The 26,269-nt window shown below is 37.7% G+C and overlaps 1 long non-coding RNA gene across 1 annotated transcript in view; it reads left to right on the forward strand.

Annotated features, from left to right (window-relative positions):
• LOC141553205 (uncharacterized) overlaps window positions 1–25,946 on the forward strand; it is a 40,831-nt gene extending 14,885 nt beyond the window's left edge. The window contains exons 2-4 of the long non-coding RNA XR_012485315.1: window positions 6,761–6,954; window positions 15,382–15,444; window positions 25,560–25,946. This is a non-coding gene — a long non-coding RNA (uncharacterized LOC141553205). The remainder of the gene's footprint in view (window positions 1–6,760; window positions 6,955–15,381; window positions 15,445–25,559) is intronic.
• Window positions 25,947–26,269: the final 323 nt, after the last annotated feature.

Here is a 26,269-nt window from a genome sequence, read left to right on the forward strand (position 1 = left end):
ATTTTCTAGCTTGATAAAATCCAGCACTACAACTGGGATTAGATAATCAGAATTTTGTCTCAAGGTATTGATGGGAATTGCTGCAGTGGTGTTGATGGTGGGTGGTGGAAGGTCTCTTTCTCCTTGAAACATTCTTCCATTTGATTGTCAAGTCTTTCCTAGTTTCATCATAGTTGACCACTAAGCTCATGATTCTATCATCAAACAATCTCTCTTCCCATCTTATGTTACCTCTTTCTAGGATTTTGGGAGTCAGGTATATCCAGTTAAACTTTGAGACATGCCAGCCAGACTCTAAGAGGACAGGTTCATGTCTTTTTGTGTGACTGTACCCATGGGGAACCATCCTTTGAACCTCTCTCCTGTCTGGACTGAATTTTCCCTTGGGAAAGGAATTTCTAGCATTAGCTCTGATAGTTTTGTTAGATTTGGTTGGTTTAGCCATGAGTCCCTTTAGACCAGAAATCTCCTCAGATGATAGCTTCAGTAGAGGTTACATAGACCCATCTATGAAATGTCCATCCTACAGATCCTTCTTTTGTGCTCTCTCCTCTGATGAAATAACTGTTCTCAGATTGCTTTAAAACTTGAGTTAAAGAATATAGGTTCAAATCTTAGCTCTGCCACTTGCTACTTGTATGATTGCTCTGTTTTCAGAGTCCAGGGAGTCAGAAAGGATAACCTAGCCTGTGTCCCTTTCTTCCAAAAAAGAACATGGCATGGTAGCAGAACAGGAAGCCCACAAAAGGTTTATCACGATCAAAAACATTCAATGCTCTTTTATCGTTTGTTAATTCATTTGGTTCTATTCTATTAAGTGCTAAGGATTTCATGTAGGACTTTATTTCTCATATTTATTTGTTTATTTGATTATTCTTTTTGAATCCTGAGTCAGAGAAGCTGGGTGCATAAGCTACTTTCCTAAGCTCTTTTAAGTTCAGTCATTTCCTGTTTGTGACCCCATTTGGGATTTTCTTGGCTTACTAGAATATTTTGCCATTCCTCTCTGACTCATTTTATAGATGAGGAAATTGATACAAATAGGGTTAAGTGACTTGCACAGGATCACACAGCTGGTTGGCAAAAATATTGCAGCGGTTTACCATTTCCTCTCCAGCTCATTTTACAGATGAGGAAACTGAGGCAAACAGGGTGACCACATAGCTAGTAAGTGTCTAGGACTGGATTAGAACTCAGGAAGATTAGTCCTCCTGACTCCAGGCCCTTTATCCACTATGCCACCTAGCTATCCCATAGAGATAGCAAAGCTGAGATTTGAGTCTGGGTTCTTCAATTTGACATCTGATTTTTAATTTGAATTTTTAAACTTATAATTTATGCCCTCCATTACATTCTGAGATGTGAAAGCCCTTAGCACAGTGCCTGGTATTATTATATAATAAACACTTAACAATTGATAATTGACAGAATATTTACCTACATAATCTTGGGATAATTCTTAGCCTAGGGTTCTCTAAAGCTGGCTAAGACCACACAGCCTCTCTTAACCTGACTTTTCTCATTTATAAAAGGAGATTGGAAAACATGATCTCTGTGGTCAATTTTAACTCTCAGTCCTATGATCTCAAGATGTTCCAAGGTGGGGTTGAAGAGGGAGCTGCCGTGTTCTTGCCCCATCTAATTCCCTCCCTACTGCTCATAAAAGGGAATTGTTTTCTGGATGGAGGAGAAAGACATGTTAAAGCACTGTTTCAATTCTTCTTGGGGACTCAATAGTTTCAGGTTCCTTTGTCACTGGCGTCTATGGTCAACACCGAAAGGAGCGAGTATGTGTTCATGGCACAGAGCTCAGGATTAGACCCTATTGAACAGACTTAGTGGTAAAAGAAAGACATAAAAGTAGCTCTAAGTGTCTTAAGAGAAAAATATTGGATTTCTTAATCAGAATAAAAGTCCTTATAATTCTCCTTGGAAATAAACTAAATTGTAGCCTCCTCTGTTGAAGAAAGTTCTTTTTTATAAATAATCAGCTGTTTTGGTAACTTTTCCCTTGCCACTAGTGAGTTATAAAAACATTTAATTAATATTTAGAATTGAAAGAGTCTTTCAGATCATTTAGAACAGTGATGTCCCATATAAGTAGTGGAGTGTAATTGAGCCAGTATATGGTGTTGTAAGATCTGATTTAAATTTCCTCTTTTACTTCTTCCACTCTCAACCCTATTTTTTGTTATAATCACATTTTATCAATACTTTCTCATCTATACAATAAAAGATATCTCTGAAAAGATCTCCTTCACCTCTAAGTTATATAAATTTTACTGAGGATTAGAGAAATGACTTATCTAAATCTGTTTCTAAATCTAAATTTGGAAGTTACAATTATCCTTTTCTTTTTAAAAATGAAGTAAAAAATCTCTTAAAGTTTGCTTGTAGTTGATAGTAACTGAAATAAAAACAAACAAAAAGAATCATTTCTTATATATTCCCATAATCCATCATTTAAAAACATTGGTCTGGGAAGGAGAATGGATGAAAAGTTATGTTTTTCCTTTGGGAGAAAAGCTCTGTATTCATGAAATGATTTCTCCCAAGATGCTTAAAATAGTCTCTCTCTGTCTCTTTCTATCTCTCTGTCTCTGTGTGTCTGTCTCCTCCCTCTGCCCCCCTCTTTCTCTCCCTCTCTTTCTTTCTCCCCCTCTCTTTTTTTGCCTCTGTCTTTTTGTCTGTTTTCTTTCTCCATTTCTCTCTCTCTCTCTCTCTCTCTCTCTCTCTCTCTCTCTCTCTCTCTCTCTCTCTCTCTCTCTCTCTCTCTCTCTCTCTCTTCTTTCTCAACAGTCCTCCTCTCTCTCCCCTCACTTTCTTTTTTCTCTCTTCACCCTTTTATTGTCTCCCCTCTTTATCTCGATCCTTCTCTTTCTTTCTCTTTCTCTCTCCCTCACCCGCTCTCTCTTCCTTTTCTTTATCTTTCCTCTCTTTTTCTGTTCTGTCTGTCCTTCTCTGTTTCTGTCTTCCTCTACTCTCCATTTCTTCCCTCTTTCTATTTCCCTTTCTCTCCAGTTCTCTCTGCTCCCTTTCCTCATCCCTCTCTCTCTCTTTCTTCCTCTCCCTCTGTCTCTTTATCTTCTTCCTGCTTCTTGATCTTTTTCCATCTCTTTCTCGATCCTCTCTTACCCCCCACCTGCTCCTATAAGACTTACTTCCTTTTGTGATTGATTGTCTCCAAAAATTGACTACTCTGCCTTCAACATATCACCAGATGCTGGGTAAGTTCCTTTTTTACATTTTGTTTGGATGCTTGATGGGGAAGAACCACAAATAAAGACTAATGTTGTTCTGTGAGCTTGACATTCTAAGACAGAGCAGTCCTTAGAGTCAGTATGACCTGAGTGTAAATTCTTCTGGTGAAACACATTGTGACATCATGATTCTGGACAAGTAACTTCAGCTTTTAGTGACCTGCACAAAACTAGTCGGTCACTCAATCAGGTTTTAAGAATTGCTTACTATATCCCTGGCATTGCACTAAGATGGTACTTCTCTAAAGCTATGATTGCAGAAGAGTTGTTAATCTGAATAGGATCTGAAGAGGATATTTTCTTAATAGATCTGAACCAAAAATAAATATAATTGTCCATTATTGTTTGAGTATGTGAACTGTACTGAAGGATTATGTATGCCAGAGATGGAACTTTGTATTATGTCCACACTAGGAAATTGAAATTAGAGTACTTATCCCTTTCTTTCAACGTAATTCTATATATACTGAAAGACCAGTGATGTCACCATGTGGACACTTCCTAGAATGATGCAGGTAGAAACCCCTCTCTATCCCATGGAGATGGTTTTATGAGTGACTACAGTTATAAAAATTAATTTTTAGGATCTAGCCTTCTGGTGATGATCCTTTCCACACTTGACTGGTCTTCATTCTGATATCACACAACCTACTTTTGTTGATTCTTGACTGTTATACCGTCAAGAGCTTAGATGATATCTAAGCAAAGCTATGTTGGATGGAGCTGAATGGGGAGGCTTGGGAGAACTAATTGTTAAAATTTTAGAGTGAATATTTACATCTCAGGAATTAACAAATTTTACAAATTAGTTATGACTCCAATCATAGGATTAATAAAAACTTGGATTTGCCTTTTAGAACTTAAAAAAACCTTTTGAGAGTCAAATTGCATGGCCCAAGGAAGATTGAGATGCTGTCTTTTCCTCTCACAAAATTTTCCTATATTAAATGGTGCATTCAAAAGTATTATATTTACTTCAAAGTTCTATAGATGCTCAATACATCTTGTGAATGATAAGGGTGTTAATTGTACTAATCTTTTTTAAAAAGCAGACCCAACTTATTTTGACTCTCTTTTCTCTGTTTTTTTTTTTCAAAACTATTCAGTATCAGATAAAAAATTGGCCTTCTAGTAGACATTAAGTAATGGCTATTAGCACACTTCACACTTCATTAGAGAGCTACATAAACAATTACCGGGTCTTTAGGAACTTTTGAAGAAGTACTTCCAAACCAATCCCATGGAATCTCTAAGAAAGGCATTTGACAGTGTCTTGATAATTAGAGTATCTCCAGTCCTCTTGATCCATATCTTGCCACTGAACTCAGATAGCTCTGGAGAAGAAAGTGAGACTGGTGACTTTGCACAGCCCTCCCTCATTTCAATCCAATTCATTTGCATATTATAGCCTCACCTTCTGGATGTCATGGTCCTCTTTGAGAATGGAGGGCGAACAACAATAAGTAAAAACAATTTCCCTTTTTATTCTCTCGTTGTTAATTAGGCAATAAGCCACAAACAGGTGGAGAGAAAACAGGGAAATCAGGGAAACACAGAGTCTGTTTATCTAGCTTCTACCTTGAATAATTATTATTTCCCTAACTTTGTGGCTTATTTAGTTTCTCTATTATAAAAATGGAATGTTGTTTATTGATTTTGTACCTGTGTTTTAGCCAGACTGAACAACTCTCTCTTCTGCTAAAACACCCTTTCTTCTCTTCTCCTCTTACCTCCTTTCTCTCTCCTCTCTCCTCTTTCTTCAAACTATTACCAGTGTCTGACATCACTTGTCTCATTCCTATTCCCATTTGTTATGGGGAGGATACAGGTTTTCCTTTATTTGCTCAATGAGAGCTGATGTCTATCCTTCTTCCCTTTCAGAACTTACATAAAACTTTTTGTTCCTTGTGGTACATCTTATTCAGCTCTTTGGTCTGTACTTGTCTCTACAATAATCTCTTAGATGCTAAGATTTTTGAGGATATGTTAATCTTTCAATTTTGCATTCAGAGAGATAACCTTGATAGTGGATAGAGAAATACCATCAAAGTCAGGAAAACCTGGGGTCAAGTGCCATCTCTGACCCATACTGGCTCTGTGACCTTGTCAACTCACAACTTTCCTCTAAGACTATAAATTGTAGAAAAGGGGCTGACCTACATTGATAGAAGGAGAATCTTCACCTAGGAGTTCTTCATCAAGTTAACCATAGATTATGTCCCTATTCCCTTTCTGTCACAGTCTCTAATTGGTACTCAATAAACATTGACTGTAATGAATTTTTGTTAGACTATGTTGAGTTTGGGCTTTGGAATTAGACTGAGTATGAGTTCTAATTAAATTCCAAATAATTCCATTTTTTGTGTAACACTAGGCAAATCATTTAAAATCTTATTTTCCTATAATGGTAGAAAGGAAAGATAGCAGGCAGAGAAAAATTGGATGTATGAATAGATAGATACATAGATGGACAGATAGACAGAGAAGGTGATAGAATAGTTATTAAACTTTATGTGTCAGGCAAGCTTTTAAGTCCTGGGTATACAAATACAACCAAACAAGATAGCCCTTGGCTAAAGGACATTACATTTTGATGGGGACTGGACTAAATGCTCTCTATGATCCCTTATCACTCTAAATCAAAATTTCTCTAATATAGTAGAATCCTCTTTCTTAAGTATTACATCTATTTTACAAAATACTTTGCTCCAAAATAACTCTTCTTGAGATGAATTAGATCAAACTTTCTCATAGCCTGCCCTGAGGACTAGATTCATATAAATGGCTGAGTCTCATGATGGTGAGGTTGACTTGTCCAGGATCACAAAGATAAGTAGCAAGTAGTACTGGAGAATTGATCCCAACAGAATTCTCCCTTGAATCACTCAGCACATTTCATGCTATAATACTCAGGTTAGCCTAGACCTATATTGTTATTTGTCATTTGATCTTGAAGTGGATCATGACATCAGGGAGGTGATATCATGACATGCAAGTGAATTGGATATAAGTGAGGGGGGCTTTGCAAGGTCACCTGCCTCCCTTACCTTCTAGAGCCATCTAGGTCCAGTGGCCAATTGTAGATCAGGACAATTGGAGACGGCCCTGGATGCAGTGGGAGACCTTGACCTTTTTAAGCTAAGGTCTATCAACAGGTCTAAGTTTGACTGATAGTAGCACCCATTCAGTGATTAAGGCTAGGCAGCAAAAAATCTCTTTTACCTAGTCCCCCCCCCCCAATTTAAACAAATAAATCTGGGAGGGAAAGCCCCTCAGATTTTCTGGCCAAAGAAAAGATTATTGCTATTTACATTCAGTCTGAGAAAATCAGTACCCAAACAATGACCAGTTGGGGCTTGGTTTAGGACCTATTGGTGGCTAATGAGAATAAGATTGGTTTATAGTTCAATCCAACATCTCATCCTGGTCTTAAAGACTGACCATGTCCAAAGAAACCAGAGATTCTTAACTTCTTTTCTGTCATTGAACTCTTTTGACAGGCTGGTGAAGCCCATGGACACCTTTCCAGAATCATGTTTTTAGATGCATAAAATAAAAAAAGAGCAATTCTATTGAAATATGGTTATCAAGAAATATTTGTTTTACAAAACATCTCACAAATTCAGGGAACCCAGGCTAAGAAGAACTTCTGGTGTAAATGTTTGTTTTGGCAAGCCCTTCAAAAAGGTCACAGGTGAGTGATATTCCCCCTACTAGTCCCCCACTCTCTCCCCCCCTCTGAAGGGAGAACCGAGCCCTGAAGTGTGTCAAGGTTCATTGGGGAGCAGATGGAGCTCAAGTGGGTCCTACCTCAGACTCCCCTCCTGGCAGCCTGTTTCAGCTTTTGGCTTCTTGCTCACACATTCCTATGAGCTTGCTGCCAGCTCGTTTCCCCAAAGGGTTGCTCAGTGGTGAGAAACTAGGGATTCTTTCTTATCTCGCCAGAACAGGATGTGTCCTGTAAACTGTGTCCAAAAGGTTTCAAAGCCTTCCAGATGATGAGCTAGCAAGTTTGGGCAAAAGGCAAAGCGATCACACAGTATCTGACTATAGTATTCTCTTTTGGCGCTCAATAAGCACATAGCGGCTAGTCTTCCCTTCTCCCTCTCCCCCACCCCTCTGTTGGCATCTCAGCATATCCTGGCCTTTACAAGCTGGGATGTGGGTCCAAAGGGAGATCCCTGAACACCAAGCGGCCAAGGTGAAAGTGGGAAATGACACGGGTGAATTCCTGCCATGTGGGGAATGTTTCCGGCAATTCTCTCCCATCCTCTGTTTTTTATTTGTTGTCTAGAAATTGGTGTTGGGAAAACTTTTACTGTTCCATCCTTAGTATCTCTGGACTGGAAGGCCTGATTCAGCATTCACTGAAGGGGACCTTAGAACACAGAGTATCCCGGTTGGATTTCAAAATGCAAAATATCAAGTGACAAAGGGACTGAGAACATAGAATGTCAGAACTGGAAAGGTTCTTTAGAACAAGGTTCCCTAATTTTTCTGGATCATGAGCCCCTTTGGCAATCTGGGGAAGCCTATAGACCCCTTCTCAAAATTACTTTTTAAAATTCTTAATTGAAGGAAATATTAAATTTCAGTTAAAGACTGGTGAAAATAAGGATATGATTTTTTTTTTTCTTATTCAAGTTCATAGATTTCTCCTGAAGTGTCTCAATAAACACTAGGCTCCAGTGAAGAATCCCTTCTAAGGAATGTCTCTCCCCTGTGTTGGTTTTTCTCTACTTCATCCTGTCCATATCTTATTGACCCATACTCATAGACGTGTTGTCTTTGCCATCACGTAAGGTCAAGGACTGTTTTTGCCTAATTTGTCTAGCTAGTATTTAACACACTGTCTGACACATGATAGACACTTAATATATGCTTGACTGACTGAGTGACCTCAGAACCCAAAATATCAGTGCTAGGTAGTACCCAAGAAGCATTTTAGTCCAAGACCCTTTATTATTACAGATGGTGAAACTGAAGTCCAGAAAGATTTGAAACGTAGTCTTCCTTAATCCAGATGACATTTTTAGAGGGGAACACATTGCCTAAAATGAATCTGGAGAGACTCAAGGAACCAGGGAGACGGGGAACTCACAGTATTAAAAAATCACATCACCTCTCACCCTTCTGGGACCTAGTTTCTATACCTTTAAGATGAGAGTGTTAGACAAAGGTTTCTTTCATTTGTCATATCCTATAGGTGTCAGAATATCCATAATAGCATTTGCACTCATCTGTTTGGTCCTGAGGATTTGTAAGAGTTTTCTCCAAGTTATCCCATTAATGCTTAGAAGAGTAGGCAGTATGATGTTGGTGTTAGGACTGAGATGAAACTTGCTCCCTCATTTACTTGCTATCTCTTCCCTTCTTTGGTCTCTGTTTTCCCACCTGGAAAATGGAGATAATGATATGCTCACATGTTAGTTCATAGGGTTCTTGTGAGGTTTGGTAAAATGGAAAATGCTAGGAAATATGAGCTAGAGAAGCATGAAAAGAATGTATAGAATCATTTCAAGTCTATAGACAGAATGCTATGGAAACATGAGTGTAAAATAAAATCTAAGAGGATCATTTTTGTCCTGTGTCCTTGGGAAAGAAGGAACACAAATCACATCTACCTGCCTGCCTTTCCCCTCCAGTCACTGATAAACGATGTGATGATTCAACAAGGAAGCTATATGCCATCATCTCAGCACCAGGTATGAATAGGCTTCCTACCAGCCTTTGGAACTTTTAATGAGTGGTTGGCAACACTTTAATGGACACGGTACGGAAAATCTTTGTGGTGTTTGCTATGGCTGAGGACTTAGGATGCAATAAAACACGGTCGGCTAACCAAATGGTGGGATGGTGTGCTTTCCTTGGGAGAAAAATAAATAAATAAAAATTCAACGGGCTTCCAGCAAGCAATATCTGTGGTATGTTTGTGTTTGTGTGTGGGTGTGGGTGGAGGGAGTGTTGTTAGAAAGGTGTTAGCCTGTCCCTTTCTCTAGTCCTTCTCATCTTTATTCTTCACATAATCCCTCCTTCCCAAGCAAATCATAATAGTTTTTTTCCTCTCCCTCCTTCTTTCTCTCTTTTCCTCCTTTCTTCTTCCCCTCTTTTATTTTTCCCTCTCCCTTCTTCCTTTTCTCCCTTCTCTCTTCCTTCCCTCCCTTCTCCCTTCTTTTCTTTCCTCCCTTCCCTTCCTTTCTTCCTTCCTTATTTCCTTCCATCTTTGAGTCAGTATTTTGGGCCAATAGTCTTCCAGTCATAGTATGTAGATATGAAGTACAGACATTATTACCTACTTCTTAGAAACAAGGAAGTTGACATTCAAAGAGATTAAAGAAATTATATGGGGAAAAAGTATCACACTAGAGACTGGGACTGGGTAATAAGATGGCTCAGTGAATAGAGCACTAATCCTAGAATCAAGAACACCTGAATTAATATCCAGTCTCAGATACTTATTAGTAGGTGATCCTGGGAAAGTTATTAAATATCTTTCAGTCTAATAATGGCTCCTAACTCTTAGGATGGTAATCAGGAAAAAACTATTTGTAGAGTGCTTTAAGAGCCTTTTAATGCTATAGAAATGCTCACTATTATTATTAGTTGGCTTTCTGGCTCCAGATGCAGTGTTCATTCAATGGCATTACAAGAAGCATTATTAAACACCTACTGTGTGCTAGATAGTGGGGTTTTATGCCACTGCATTTACAATAAAATGAATTTCCTAAATATATTGCTTTTGAAGTAAGTTTGAACAAGTACAATTATTGCTTGATTCTAGTGCAAGAAACTGAGGCTTACACAGGTGAAATACCTTGCTCATGATCACAGGGTGGGAATTAAACTAAAGACTTCCTGGTCTAAATTGGGTTAATTAGTACCAAAGCAAGAACTTGAACTCAAGATTTTTTAAAAAGAATAGATAATATGAGTTATAGATCACTTAAAATTTGTAAAGTGCCTTACTTATATTATCTCATTTGATCTTCATAATAATCATGGGAGGTAGGAAAGAAGGAAGGAAGGAAGGAAGTTAGGAAGGAAGGAACGAAGGAAGGAAAAAAGGAAGAAAAGAAGGGAGGGAGGAAGGAAAGAGGGAAAGAAGGAAGGAAGGAGGGTCAGAGGGAAGTAACAAAGAGAAAGGAAAGAAGGAGGGAAAGGAGGAAAAAAAGAAAGAAGGAAGAAAGGGAGGAAGGAAATATCTACTATTCATTAAAGTCATTAAATATCTACTATGTGTCAGGCACCAGGCTAAGAACTTTACAAATATTATCTCATTTTCTTCTCATAACAACCTTAGGAGGTAAAAATCCTCTGTTTTACAGTTAAGGAGATTGAGGCAAAAAGAGTAAAGTGATGTGCACAGGGCCAGTTAGTAAGTGTTTTAACTTACTCCTAGTGGACTCCAAGCCTAGTGTTCTCTCCATTGCTCTGCCTAATTGACTAGGTACTCTCAGATAAGGAAACTGATGCTGTAGTATTTCAGGTAAATATATAATGGTGGAACAGTGGGTAGAGCACCAGGCTTGCAGTCAGGAAGTTTCATCCTCTAGAGTTCAAATCCTGCCAAAGATACTAGCTCTGTCACTGAGTCAGTCACTGAACCCTCAGTTATTTCATCTATAAAATGAGCTGCAGAAGGAAATGTTAAACCACTCCCAATATCTTTGCCAAGAAAGTCATGAAGAGTTGGACATTACTTAAATGACCCAACAACAACAAAAGATGTAATAACCTCTATTATTACAAATAAAGACCCTGAGGCTTACCTGCCTGCTCTTGGGATTCAAATTCAAGCATTCCTGATTCAAATCAATCATATCATATCATCTCTTAGTTCTTATAGGTCAAAATGTTTTTGTACTCTGCAGAATCTATTCAACTAAGTCCTAAAAAGAGGAGTGAATGAATTTTTTATTGGTTCTTTCTTTCCTGGGAACATCATTGTTTGGCTTTTTTCCCCTTCCCTAAGCTGATGGATGTGCTGAGATCAGTAATGGAGAGTGGAGGTAGTATGTTTTGATTTGGCACCTGGGGAATGTGTAAGATTGGCAGCCTCTCTCTTTTCCCTTGCCCCCAACACCCAGTTTAAACACATAATCTGCTCTATGGATTACCCTTTCCAGAACACAGCCTCGAAAAGAAGCTGGTTAGGGGATGGGGGGATGGTGAAGTCCTTCTTTGCTCCTCCTATCCACAGTGGGGTAGTTCCTTTTGTGCCCTGACCCCTGGAAGAAAGAAATCCTTGGGAGTTTGTCTGATTGCCTAAGTCGCCCTCCCTTTGTGCTCTGACACATACCATTTGCCAGTGGGCACAGTGTGATTAATTGGGCACCAGGCACATCTAAGTGCACGAAGTTCAAGGCTGGCCTGCCTTCAAGGCTCATTATCAGCTCTAATTGCTGGTTAGAATTTCACAAATCTTCTGCCTATGCAGGTGGATGACAATATGGAAAGGTCACACCTAAAGCTTATTAACTCTGTGGTGTGAAAGGTAAGGCCATCTGGTCACCATTTGACAATTTAAGTGGTAATTACACCATTTGGCCTGCGAATTGCTGTGAGCTGCTGTTTTGAACTGTGGCAGCCCTAAATTAAAAAAAAAAAATCGTGCCAAACAGGCAAGTGTTTAAAACTTGTTTCTAGAACTGAGATACTAGCATCTGTTGCAATCTCTCTCTTTTTTCTTTTTCTTTCTCTTTCTTTCTTTCTTTCTTTCTTTCTTTCTTTCTTTCTTTCTTTCTTTCTTTCTTTCTTTCTTTCTTTCTTTCTTTCTTTCTTTCTTTCTTTCTTTCTTTCTTTCTTTCTTTCTTTCTTTCTTTCTTTCTTTCTTTCTTTCTTTTTCTTTCTTTCTTTCTTTCTTTCTTTCTTTCTTTCTTTCTTTCTATATTTCTTTCTTTCTTCCTTTCTTTCTTTCTTTTTCTTTTTCTTTTCTTCCTCTTTTTTCTTTCCTTTCTCTTCTTTTTTCTTTCTTCTTTTCTCCTTTTTTCTTCCTTCCCTCTCTCTTCCCCCTCTCTTTCTTTCTTTTTTCTTTCTTCTTCCTTCCTTCCCTTCTTTTCTCCTTTCTTTCTCTCTCTCTTTCTTTCTCTGTCTCTCTTTCTTTCCTTCTTTCTTTTCTTCCTTCTTTTATTTCTTTCTTTTCTCTTCTTTTCTCCTTCCTTCCTTTTGTCTTTCCTTCCTTCTTTTCTTCCTTCCTTCCCTCCCTCCTCCCCCTCTCTCTTGCATTCTTTTTTCTTTCTTTTTCCTTCCTTCTCTTCTTTTCTCTTTTCTCCTTTTTCTTTCTTTTTCTCTTCTTTTTTCTGTTATCCTTTCTTCTTCTTCCATTCCCTTCTTTTCTCTTCTTTCTTTCCCTTCTTTTCTCTTTTTTCTTTCTTCCTTTCTTCTTCCTTCCCTTCCTTTGTCTTCTCTTTCTTTCCTTCTTCCTTTTCTCCTTCTTTCTTTCTTTCCTTCTTCCTTTTCTCCTTCCTTCTTTCCTCCTTCCCTTCCTCCTCCTCTTCCTCCTTCTTTCTCTCTCTCTCTCCCTCACCTTTTCATCCTTCCCTCCTCCCTTTCTCTTTCCTTCCTTTTTTTTTAAAAAAATAAATTCCTAAATGAATTGCCCAACTCTTCATTATGCTTATGAAGGTGGCTAGAAACCTGATACTCTGGAAACCAGAGGGCTGGAAAGTTAGGACACCTGGTTCCTACTTCTAGTTGTCACCGATTCTCTGTGTGACTTTGGACAAATAATTGCATTTCTCCTGGCCTGAGATTTCTCTAAAATGAGAAGATTGAAACAGATCATTTCTAAGATCCCTCATAGCTCAGATATCCTATATTCTAAGGGCCTTTCTTAATCTGACATTCTATGTTCTAAGGTCTCTCCCACATGCTGTGTTTCTAGCTCTGACACTCTGTTCCAAGATTTCGGCCATCTCTGAGGCTCCATTCTATGACCCGAATAAAGATGCCATAGCCACCAATGACCATAACTAATAACACCTGCTTGGTGAACTCAGGGAGCCCAAGAATGGAATGGAGGCAGCTTGGTAAGAAATTCCATCGCTGCAATATGGAAGTGTTTAAGCCTGGCCAGCACCAGTCAGGGTAGCAGAGATCTGAACCTTTAAATTACCGCCATTCCCTGCCTGAGGGAAAAGTAAATAAACAATTCACAGCTGCATCACCTAAACACAGAAACACAGCTATCTCTTTGGGGCTGTGATTGCTGAACAAGTAATTAAGTGGGAAATGTGAGCCCTCAATGTCAGTGTGACATGATAAAGGTCTCAGGCTGTAAATTAACTGAACCCCAGAGAGACCTGGGGATTAACCCTTGCAGCCAGGAGAGGTGAGAGCAGTCTTATCAGCCCAAAGTGTCAGCTTCATGGAAATGGGATGCAATATAGGCCATGGACCCAACACTCTGAACTCACCAGGGCTGTTTTTATCTGATTATTTAAAAGCTCTGGAATTTGGATGACTTCCCTGTGGAGCCCTTGTAAATGCTCAAGGGAAAGGTAGACTGAGTAAGGCTTGGAGAATGAAATTCCTTGGGTTTAGTACTTCTCTCAAGGAACCAATTAAACACCTATTTTGTTGTTGTTGTTTTTAGAAATTGGCGATGTCCAATAATATACTAGGGGCTATGTTTCTAAATGGAAAAAAATGCTTAAAGGTTGGGTTAGGAGCACGTTTGTAATTAGATAATAGGACAAACAACATCTGGCTGGAAGTTAGCTAATTTGAGTTTCAATTTTGTTTTCAATAGTTCTAGTTCTGTGACTTTGCTTGAGTTAACTTTTTAGAACCTCAGCTTCTCCATTTGTGAAAGAAGGATTATAGGAATGATAGCTCACATGTTAGCATGGCTTTTAGGTTTACAAAGCATCTTACACACATTTTCTTGTTGGAGAGGCAGTATGCATTCGGAATCAAAGCGCCTTGCATTGAATCATGACTATTGGTGTTGATTACCTGTGGTTTGACCTTGTGCAAATCAGTTCCCAGGTTCCTCTTCAGTAAGGTAAGAGGATTGGATAATATTGTCCCTATGGTCCATATTGTACAATGGAACAAGTCTTAGTTCCAGGGTCAGATAACTTAGGTTAAAATCTCAACTCTGATGCTTAGTACCTTAGGCATCTCACCCAACTTACCTGAACTTCACTTTCATCAAAGAGTTGAACCAGAAGACTTCTGAGTTAGTTTTCTCATAGCTCTACACTTTCCACTATCTATTGCTCCTTGGTTCTTCCAACAACCAACTTATTAGACCAGTTGAGTATTATACTCTCATAGATAAAGTAACAGCTTTTAGAAGGGATTTTCTCCGAGAAGTAAATTCACATTGTACTTTACATATCTCACAGGGCTTTTATCTATATCAAATAAGCATCTAAGTGTTCTATTTTAGTAGAGTTCTGTTTAAATAGAAATTATAATAATTATTACTATTATTATTGTCATAATTATCATAGTATGCTTTAAAGAAAAGTGATAGCATTCCCTCTCCTTGGATAGATAGACTTCTTAGTAGGATAAAGGGAATCAGAATAGGAAATATGAGTGCCATATGACAAATAAAGGAATAGATTGGAATATGCTTTGATGGGAATCACTAGAAACTAGTGGGAGACTGTGAGAACTGTTATGGTAATAGAGAAAGAAACATTTGGTTTGGAGATTTTTTGGTTCGTTCTTGTTGGTAATTTACCATATTCACTTAGGGCAAATTGACTAAGGGGACTTGTGGGACCCAGTTCTCTGCTCCATGAAATAAGAAGGTTAGACCAGATCAGGAATTGTTGCCCCAGAATCCACAGACTCCCAAGAAAACCAGGCAAAGATTTTAGGGGCTTTATGAACTTGGATAGGAAAATAATTCATCTTAATTTTCACTAACATCTAACTGAATGAATGCAATTAGCAATACAGGTAATACATCACTGAAATATTAAGCTTGCCTAGACTGCCAAAGGGGGGATTCATTAAACAAACAAACAAACAAAAAGCCATTAGGAACTCTTGGACTCTGTGATTTCTAAGGATCCATGTCCAACATTCTGCACTCTGATATTTAATTTTAATTTTAATTTTAATTTTTAATTTTTTTTTTTTGCTCTGCTATTCTCTTATACAGGTATTTTCTTATTCTAGAGTTCTGTGGATTTTGAAGGCTGTTTCAAGGGCTAAAGGAATATTGGTGAGTATTATGTAAAGGGTGACCTGACTTTTGCATAGATTGGAACAATATTTAGCCCAAGGGGATATATGTGAATGGGGGTGACAGGAGGTACATTGTGGAGGGACTTGAATTCAACACCAGAAGTATTACTGAGACTGACCAGAGGCATCACTTTGGGTTTGTGCTCCTTGGCCTGTTTGTTCTGTCTCTTGGGAGCACTATACACTTGGTAGGAAGAATGCTGATTCTTTATTCCTTTGGAATTGGGTATTTGCTGTATTTTCTCTAAAGGGTAGGGAGGGTAAATCTACATGGTATGACCTAGTGAAGCTAGCAGGATGGGAGAAAAGGGCTTAGAGGAGTGGATTCTCTGCAACAAATGGTAAGCTTTTTAAGGCCCTTGGACACTATGGATCTCTGTTCTTTCCTGGAAGCTAGTTGTCTGCTAATTAGATTGGGTTTTTTAATTCCTGAAGCTTTGCTTCTCTTGGGATTTTGCAGGGAGTTTATTTTGAAATATGCAGGAATGAATTTTTTTCCACAATAAGTCTTAACCTGGGGTTTGTAAAACACACACACACACAAATACATTCACATAAATGTATAATATGTGCATTTATATATATATATATATATACATATATATGCACATATAATCAAAATTATAATTTAATATAATTGATTTTCTTCACAATACTACTTATTTTATGCATTTAAAAATACTACTCTGAGGATTCCTTAGATTTTTCCAAACTACCAGAGGTATCCATGACACATAAAAGCTTAAAAACTTCCCAAAAGGGACACAGTAAGAACATGAGGATCTCCCCAGGCTTCAAAGTAGAAGGCTGCAAATGGCCACTGTTAACGTTTGGTGGAAAAGCATAGCTATCTATAAAAAGGGACCTTATTGATTATGTTGCCTATGCTGGAACTAGAAGGACTTCTTTGAGGCTTGTAAGAGGAAATCACTAGACTTCAGAATTTGGAGGTTCCTCAATGGTGATATAGTACAATTCTTTCATTTTATTAATAGGGAAATTGAGACCCAGAGAGGAAAGGTCTTAGATAAGATCGCACAGAGAGCTGATGGCTGAACCAGGGCTTCATGCCAGTCAGTGTGCATTCTGCTACATCTTGTTCTCCTCCTCCCAGTGGGAGCAAGGTCCTGATGGAAATTTTAGGCATAAAGGAGCCTTAGCAGGAGAAGGCAGAGGTTGGGTTTTGAATCTTAACTGGTGCTCTCATCTTAGCTTCTAACACCTCACTCTCAGAGAGGAGCAAATCCAAAGTCTCTAAGATTTGAAGGCCATTTGTAAAGACTGAGTTTCCACAATTTTCCTTTTAATGAAAGAATTTAAAGAAACTTAGTCTCTCTTTGAGTTTAACTGAATTCACTTGGAACTTAAATATATTTCCCCTTGAAGGAGAGGCAAAAAAAATAATGTCTGTGAAAAATCCTATAAGGATTCTTTATATATTTATGGACAGTGATTAAGCTATCTCTTAGCCTTTTCTTCTCTAGGCTAACCAAGCTGAATTCCCTCCATAATCCCCCCTTCCCATTCTTGAAGCATGTTTTCCTAGAACCTTTTTGTTGCCAGTTCAGGACTATTGAGCCTCTGTTGGAGGCATTGTGCTGTGTGGAACACACAAGCAGCTTTTCATCATCAAGGTGGATGCTGCTCATTATTGCTAGACTGCTGATTAAGAGATTGAAGAACCATATTGTACACATTTTTTGGGGAGATTTCCATCTCTGCAATCTCTCCTGACAATAAGAGTGGATTGTGGGCATGGTGTGTTGGGTAGTGCCCTGGACTTGGTATGAGTGGACTGGAGTTTGAAATTATTCCCTACTGCTTAGCAACTGCACAAATTCATTTTAATGAATTTTTAAAAATTAAAAGTAAAATTCTAATTAAAAAGATAATATTAAACAGGCTAGTGATTTGTCTCAAGACCATTTCTATGGGACTAACAAAATAACCGCAATACCAACAATGAGAGCACCAGAAGCTCTCTCTATTTTTTAACAGGCAAAAAATAAGTCCATATGCTGAAAAATGCTGATCTCAAAATATCTTTGAGTACTCAACCAAAAAAGGGTAAAAGAATGATCATAGTACGACCCTAGATCAAATGGTTGTCCATAATTTTTTAGAAATAACATTGATTCATAAAACTCAAATAATATTTTAAATAGATATCATTATACCACATTATAAATTCTGAATTGGATTTGGAGTCAGATTGATGTAAGTTCAAAATCTATCTCAGATATTTCCTAACTGTGTGATTCTGGACAATCATTTTACCACAGCCTCAATTTTCTCATCTGTAAAATGGAAATAATAATAGGGATATGTGAAGATCAAATGAGATAACACATGTAGAGTGTTTTACAAACTTTAAAGTGCTAGATAAATGCTAGCTATTATTATTATTCCATAACCATTCTCGTTTTGCTTTGTTCTGGTAATATTTGGACTTCATTCATTTTAACTATTTATTCATCTATTTTTTATTCATTGATTTTTCTATTAATTTGTTGTTATCCTTTTATTTACTTATCCATTCATTCAAATCTTTGTACATTCATTTGCTTGTTTGTTTATTCAACCATTTATTTATTAATTCATGCATACATCCATTAATTAATCTATCTTCTACATTATTCATTTTCCTTTCTCCTTTCTCTCTTTCCTCCCCTCCCTCCCTCCCTCCCTCCCTCCCTCTCTCTTTTTTTTCTTTCTTTCTTTCTTTCTTTCTTTCTTTCTTTCTTTCTTTCTTTCTTTCTTTCTTTCTTTCTTTCTTTCTTTCTTTCTTTCTTTCTTTCTTTCTTTCTTTCTTTCTTTCTTTCTTTCTTTCTTTCTTTCTTTCTTTCTTTCTTTCTTTCTTTCTTTCTTTCTTTCTTTCTTTCTTTCTTTCCTTTCTTTCCTTTCTTTCCTTTCTTTCCTTTCTTTCTTTCTTCCTTTCCTTTCTTTCCTTTCTTTCCTTTCTTTCCTTTCTTTCCTTTCTTTCCTCTTTCTCCAGAGAACAGAAAATATATGTATATGTAATGCCTACATGCAATATATTCATAAATACCCACATACATAAATACAATTTTGTATGTTGTTATTTTTTATATATGTGTACATTTATCTATCTATCTATCTATCTATCTATCTATCTATCTATCTTAACAAAGAAAGTAGTATAGTACCCTAATAAGTTTCCAAAACAAAGAGATCCCAAAGTCAGTGTGTTATCTAGAAACTGATTAAGAAAATATATTCGTAAACATCCTTTAATTCTTTTAAAAAAGAAACTCACTGATAGCTTCAGGTTACATGAGATATTTTCTTTTGCCACTTCACAGAACAGAGATGTTTGTAGCACCATATACTTTACCTAAAGATGCTTATGTGTTTTATAAGAAGCTGTGGGGATATCAGAACTTGTTACAGGTTAGTAAGTTAGCCTTTTTTGCAGGGCCCCTGGAATCAGTTCCCTTGAGTGGCCACCTACTTTGCCTAATCCACCAGGCCTGCTCAAGTGACATCAACCCATGAAAACTGGAAACAGCTGATGTTGTAGCTCATAGCTCTGCAGAGCATAGGCTTTGGCTTCCAGGTTATGGAAGTGACATGATCACGCTTGAAAGGGTCTGTTTACATCACTAGAGATAACCTGGTTCTATAAAAATAGCCAGGGTGGAGGGTCAACAAAGCTGTCAGCAGGGAGATCACTCACCTCCTGGCCTCTGTTCTACTAGTCCCTTACCGTCCCATATGTAGGGCCCAGGGAGGGTACATCCAAAAATGACCCAGTGTTTAAGTCAACATGACCACAGCAGGCCTGCCTTCCTAGTATCTCCTGGTCAAGCTTTATAGCTTGATTTTGTTCCAATGATATTTCCAGGTTACCCCTTGCAAGGGTAATAAAAGGAACTTTAGGGGAAAAAAAACACAACAGCTGTCCTTTTTTTTTTGTTGTTTGTTTTAAACATTTCATGACAGATTCAGCATCTGTGACACGGAGTGTCATTGTCCGCTTTGGATGCTCTGACAGGGAGCCAGGAGCAGAGAGCACCTGGGCATAGCCCAGGTTTCCCCAGGGGAGGGCTCTTGGCGACAGGAATATATTGTTGGGAAGGCTGCATTGGCTCGTTTACATGTTACTGGCAGCCCATCCATCAGCCGATTGTGGGAATCTTTCACAGAATGAAGCCCAGGCCAAAATTTTCCCAGTCCTGGCCAGGCTATTCACTTTCACAGGTCTCCTGGGTAAGGAAGGGGGTAATCCAGATGGGCAAACTGCCCACGCTCCACCAAAGGCAAGGTCTTAGGCTGTGGGTGGTTGTGAGAGGAAGAAGTTGCTTGGGTTTCCCACTCCGATTCTAGAACAGGAAATGACTTCTTATTGGTGGACCTGTTCAAAGGATATTTTGCTCAGACATATTGAGCTGATTTTGTCACTTAGGGGATGGAAGTGTAGGTTGAATCATGACATGTTGAAGCCATATTGATGTTGAAGATTCATGAAAGGATTTGTTTTTCAAGGCTTCTTCACTTGGACCTCAAAGGTTCTATGAATAGATTTCAAGAGAGAGGGGTCTGGGAATGTGTTTGGGGAAAATTTCATTTCTATTTTCACTATTCTCTAATGGAAATTTTGCATTTTCTTCAATTCTTTAAAAACATGATACTGAGAAAGTGTCCCTAGAATGCCAAAGGGCTCCATTAAAAAAAGAAAAAGTTGAAGAATCCTTGATTCAGATAATAAAGTCCCCCAAACCATGGTGGGAGTATTAATTTAAAAAAAATTAAGAAAAATTGACAGCATAATGTATGAAAGAACTAGGAGTTTGTAGACATGAACTTTGGGTAAAACAATTTAATCTTTGATCCTTACCTGTAAAAATCTGGAAAATAACTCTTCTTCCCAGGGTTGTTCTGAAGAAAGCAGTTTGTAAAGTGCTAGGCAAATGGGAGTTATTATTAAAAAGAAATCCAACTTAATTCATTACTCAGTAAAACTGATGGGAGCTCTATGAGTTCTGAGTTACAGATTTGAGTCTGCTTTGGCTTTTTATTTTCATCAACCACTAAATGAAGGTATTACTATAGTCCTCTCAGTCCCTTTTAGAACTAACATTTTATGGTATTTATGGCTCCAAATTCTGTGCATCAATCATGACTTCTGTCTAACTGAATGCCATGATTTGTTAGACATGGCAGATTCCATGAGCAGGTGAAGTATATAAGGTGATTGGAGGGATCCCTATGTGTCTTCTGTTACTTGAGAGCTTCATTCTTTATCTATAAAGAATTATAGCATTATTCTTTGTGGTTTTTTTTTAAAGGGTTCTTCTTAAAACATTAAGTTTCTCCAGAGAGAAGAGGAAAAGGATTAATTCCTTTATCAACTAACACCTTAATTATTAGCTAACACCTTTATTATTAGTTAAGACATTAGCAAGGATTAGTTAAGAGCCACAAGAGAGAAAGAAAGGGAGGAGACACAGATTAGATGGGATATAGATGACTGGGAAGGAAAAGTATGTTTTTAGGTGAGGAGAAAGAAAAACTTCCCCTTCCTCACAATTTTCCAATGGGTCTGGAGGTTTATTGCTTCTGAGGAATGTCTTAGAACATACAAGGCTTTTTTATAATTAGGCAGATTCCCATTGCTCCAGATGGAGTGATAGCCTCTAAAGGGCAGAATGAAACTCTTCAAAGACCCCAGTCAAACCCCCAAAGCATCTGGTGGTGGTGGGGTTTAAGTGGACCACCTTGTAGGCTCTCCTGCTGGGATCCCCATTAATAAGGGATGCTTGGTCCCAGGGGAGATTAAAGATGTGGCTGTTGTGTGTCCCTGCTTTTGTAAACTGAGTCTAGATCAGGAGTTCTCATTTTTTTTCTGTGTATCGTAAGCCCCTTTGGCAAGTCTGTTGAAGCTTATGAACCCCTTCTCAGAAAAGTAGTTTAAATAGATAAATATAAAATGCACTGGATTATGAAGGAAACGAATTCATTTGAAATACAATTATCAAAAAAGTTTATATATCTCAGGATGCGAATCCCTGGTAGATGATCAGACAATCAAATGAATACCCTCCAAAAAAAACCCAACCCTAAATAGCCCAACTAGCAATTGAATCAAAGCACAGTTATTCCCAGGATTCTGGTTCATTTAGTAATTTAACAAGATTTCTATGGTTCTGACCTTTTGACATAGTCATTTTCACTCTCCAGGACTCAGTTTCTTCAGTTATAAAATGGAAGATGGTAATGAATTAGAAGTACTTTAAGTCTCTTCTTCCCCTGACATTCAGTGGCTTTGTTCACATAATTAATCTAGAACTATTCAAAAGATTAATTCATGGTTGGTCTAGGAATGTTATAGACAATCAGAAATTTTTAGGTATGTTTGAATTTCACTGAAGTTAGGAAAGTGTGAGAAAGTAATTTTATGTGATGAAGATAACTGGAGCAGAATCTCAGTGTAAAAAGATGAAATTTAAAAGGGAGAAATGGGAAGTTTTACTCTAAAGTCCAAAAAAAATCAGAGAAGACAGGACCACTAGATTTAATTATTTTAAAGGCTGTCAAATGGAGGTAGAGTTGGATTTGTCCCACTTTGTCTCAGGAAGCTGGAGTGAAGAGAATAGGGAAGAGATGCTGGATTCAAATCATACCCCTTATTACTTGTGAGACCTTGAAAAAAATCACTTAATGTCTTTGTGTTTTTCCAGTTTCCACATCTATATTATGACTTCCAAGATCCCTTTCAACTCTAAATCTAAAATCCCATAGCTAGTGGATAGAAGGTACACACACATATGTAGACATATATGCATACATGCATATGGAGAGATAGAGAAAGAGAGGCAGAATCAGAAAGGGAGAAACACATAGACACAGAGACATAAAGATGGAGAAAGTGAGAGACACAAAGAGATACAGACAAAAAGACAGAGACAGAGAGACACAGAGAGAGAGAAAGAGAGAGAGAGAGAGAGAGAGAGAGAGAGAGAGAGAGAGAGAGAGAGAGAGAGAGAGAGAGAGAGAGAAGGGAGGAGGAGAGGGGAGACAGAGATATAGACAGAGATAGAGAGACCAAGACAAACAGAGATACAGAGATGAAGACAGAAACAGACACAGATACAGAGAGATAGGGAGACAGAGATAGAGATAGAGATATAGATAGAGACAGAGAGAAAGACAAAGACAGAGACACAGAGACAGGCAGAAAGAGAGACATAGAGATAGACAAACAGACAGACGAGACAGGCAGGCAGAGAGAAATTTGGCTCAACATTAAAAAAAAAAGAATTCACCTTGATTCCTGAGATCTTTTTCAGCTGTTAGAATTATAAATCTATGAATACTTTAGAGTTGTTATTTGGTCATTCATTTGCATCTGACTCTTCATGATCCCATGCACTATAGTATGCCAGTACAATCTCTGAGGTTTTCTTGGCAAGGATACAGAGTGATTTGCTATTTTCTTCTCCAATGGATTAAGGCAAACACAAATTAAGTGACTTGTTCATAGTTACATAGCTAGTGAGTGACTGAGGTCATATTTGAACTCAGCTCTTCTTGACTCCATTCCCAACGCTCTAGCCACTGAGCCATCTAGCTACCTCTGTACTTTAGCTTTCTCTTGCCAAACTGTTATTAGATTTAAGTGAGTTTTCAGAATTTGGGGAGGCAGTATTGCATAGTGAGTAGAGAAATGGCTTTGGAGATACAAAGACTATTGCTTCTGACATCCATTGGCTGTATGACCCCTTATAAATCACTTAACCTACTTTTTGGTGCTTTAGATACTCACTAAGACAATAAATTGCAAGGAAATGCTGTCCTGGATTGGGGACATTCGCCATTACGAATTCCTTCATTAGGAATTATCTTTACCAATGAAATGTACCCCTTTGGAACGTGAATCAATTGTACAGGTCTCAGTTTCTCATCTCCTTTATTCATTCCTTTTAAAGTAGTCCTAGAATAGCTAGGTGGGCAGCTAGAGGCCTGGAATAAGGAAGACCTGAGTTCAAAACCTTTCTCAGACACATACTAGCTGTGTAAACCTGAGAAAATCACTTAACCCTTTTTTCCTCAGTTTCCTCATCTGTAAAATGAACTAGAAAAGGAAATAGCAAACAACTCTAGTGTCTTTGCCAAGAAATCCCTAAAGGGAGTCACAAAGACTTGGATATGTCTGAAATGATTGAATAGCAACAAATCATCAAGTTTCATTCTAAAGAATACAAACCAGTTCTTGCTCTCTCAGCTTTTCAGGACACTTTTGGATTTCAGAGCAGTCTGAAATACCTCAGCAAGCATCATTATGAAAGCATTTGGCAATTCAGATCATGAAATGTGCAGAGATGCTGATGGAATGCCTTTTCTCCCCTTTACCATCTTCTCTTCCCATCTCTCCATCCCCTAGTCAAACATTTTGACACTTTTAAAAAATGACATTTTTATTACTTTGATGGACAAGGAAGCAGGGAAAAGATAGAGAGAAGAATTTCATAGTTTATTTCTGTTCTACTGGCTCTACCCACCCAAAGATCAAGTCGTCTGAATCTCAGTCATTGCTTTTAATCTGATGCCCCTGTACTTGGGGAGAAATTTTCTCTGAAAAAAGAAATGTTTGTATTACGAGAAACGTGGATATTCTCTTTCAAGGTGCTAAATTTATGCTGAGCTGGTTCAAAATATGACTGTATCTGGTTATGTCTGGTGTCTACTACTCAAAAAATGTCCTAAATTCCAGACAATCTCTTGGGCTTAGAAATAAAAGTCATTAATCCAGCATTTGAATTTAATATTTGAAACTGTATTCTAATCTCTCTCTTTTTTGTCTTCCACATGAATTAATTTTGCAAAAGTTGGACAGAAGCAAAGGTTTTTTTTTGAAATTTTCCAAGAGAACATTCTTAACAGAATGGTATAAATAAAATAAGGTTTGACCTGTATGTTTACAATTTTTCATCTGATCTAGAAAGGATATAGACCTTTCTAGAAAAGTCTTACTCCTATCCCTACCCTTATCCCTACTTTCTTCCCTTCATGAAGAAAATCGTGTTTTCTAATGGTGATAAAGCTGCTTAGATGCATATTAAATGTTAGGGTTTTTTTTTTTTTTTGGTTAACTGATAAGCATTTTTTGAATGACTGTTCCGGCATCAAAATCATTGGAGGGAGATGAGTTAATATTGCATGTAGCCTGAACCAGCTCTGTCTAAATTTTTATGCCATTGACATTATTCTGAAAGAGCTGAGCATACCCACACATAGATACTTATCCACATATGCACACACACACACACACACACACACACACACACACAAATACACACATACAAGTGCACATAATTTTGCCAGAACTCACACATAAGTATATGGAGCTATCTAGAATTATATTAGATTGGTGACCATTTTTTTTCAGGAATGCTGGGATACTTAGCATTTCAAAAATATTTCAAATGATCTTTAGAAGTAAGCTTCTTATGGATAAGAATTGTTTCATTATTTATAGCTATATCTCTAGCATCTAGCCTGAACAACCCTAAGGAAGAGCCAAGAGGCACATGCCAGGTATATCAAAACACTACCACTACCTTAACTACCATATCCTTTAAAGTTAGAGGGAAATGGCCTAGGATCCTGAGCCTGAGAATCCTAGGAAAAGCAGTTCTTAGACCATTGGTCATTCTTCCAGTCAGCCTTCAGCAACCATCATAGTTGGAATCAATTTTTCTTGAAGATGGAGATTCTTTTTTTTTTTATTAAAGCTTTTTATTTGTAAAACATATGCATGGGTAATTTTTCAACACTGACCCTTGCAAAACTTTATGTTCCAAATTTTCTTCTCATTCTCCCCACCCCCTCTCCTAGATGGCAAGTAATCTAATACATGTTAAATATGTTAAACTATATGTTAAATATAATATAGGTGTACATATTCATACAGTTATCTTGATGAACAAGAAAAATCGGATCAAGAAGGAAAAAATACTGAGAAAGAAAACAAAATTCAAGCAAACAACAACAGAGAGAGTGAAAAATGTTATGTTGTGGTCTAGACTCAGTTCCCACAGTCTGGGTATAGATGGCTCTCTCTCTTCACAGGATTATTGGAACTGATCTGAATCATCTCATTGTTGGAAAGAGCCACATTTGAAGATGGAGATTTTTATCCCCTCTATCAACCTCTTCAACCAATTGCAATTAATGGGCAGATGCTGTAGTTCCCCTTCTTAGCTGATACAGCTATCTCCTAAATACCTGAATAATAAAATTCTTGCCACTCATATCCTTGGAACTGTCAAATGGTTCGACTTCAGACACAGATATTGTTTTCTTTTATCAATGGAGAACTAAGAATAAGGAAAATGCATTATTATCTGCTTTACTGTTGTAGCCTAATGACCACGGATCCTTCCTGTCTGATTTACAAGAGAACTCTCCTATATTTGCTTTCCTTCTCTCTCTATTAGAAAATGAGGTCCTTGAAAACAAGAGCTATCTAACTTTTTGTGTATCCTAATGCTTTGAATTTAATAAATGCTTAATCATAGTAAATTAATAAATTCTTTTTTTTTTGGTTATTGCTGTATCATTTTGTGACGCCATTTGGGATTTTCTTGGTAAAGACACTGAAGTGGTTGACCATTTACTTCTCCAGCTCATTTTACAGATTAGGAAACTGAGGCAAACAGGCTTAAGTGACTTGCTCAGAGTCACATAGCTAGTAAGTGTCTGAGGTTGGATTTGAATTCAGGAAGACTTGTCTTCCTAACTTCAGGTCAAGTGCTCATCCACTAAGTCACATAGTTGCC

This window comes from Sminthopsis crassicaudata, chromosome 2, assembly GCF_048593235.1.
Source record: "Sminthopsis crassicaudata isolate SCR6 chromosome 2, ASM4859323v1, whole genome shotgun sequence".
NCBI lineage: Eukaryota > Metazoa > Chordata > Mammalia > Dasyuromorphia > Dasyuridae > Sminthopsis > Sminthopsis crassicaudata.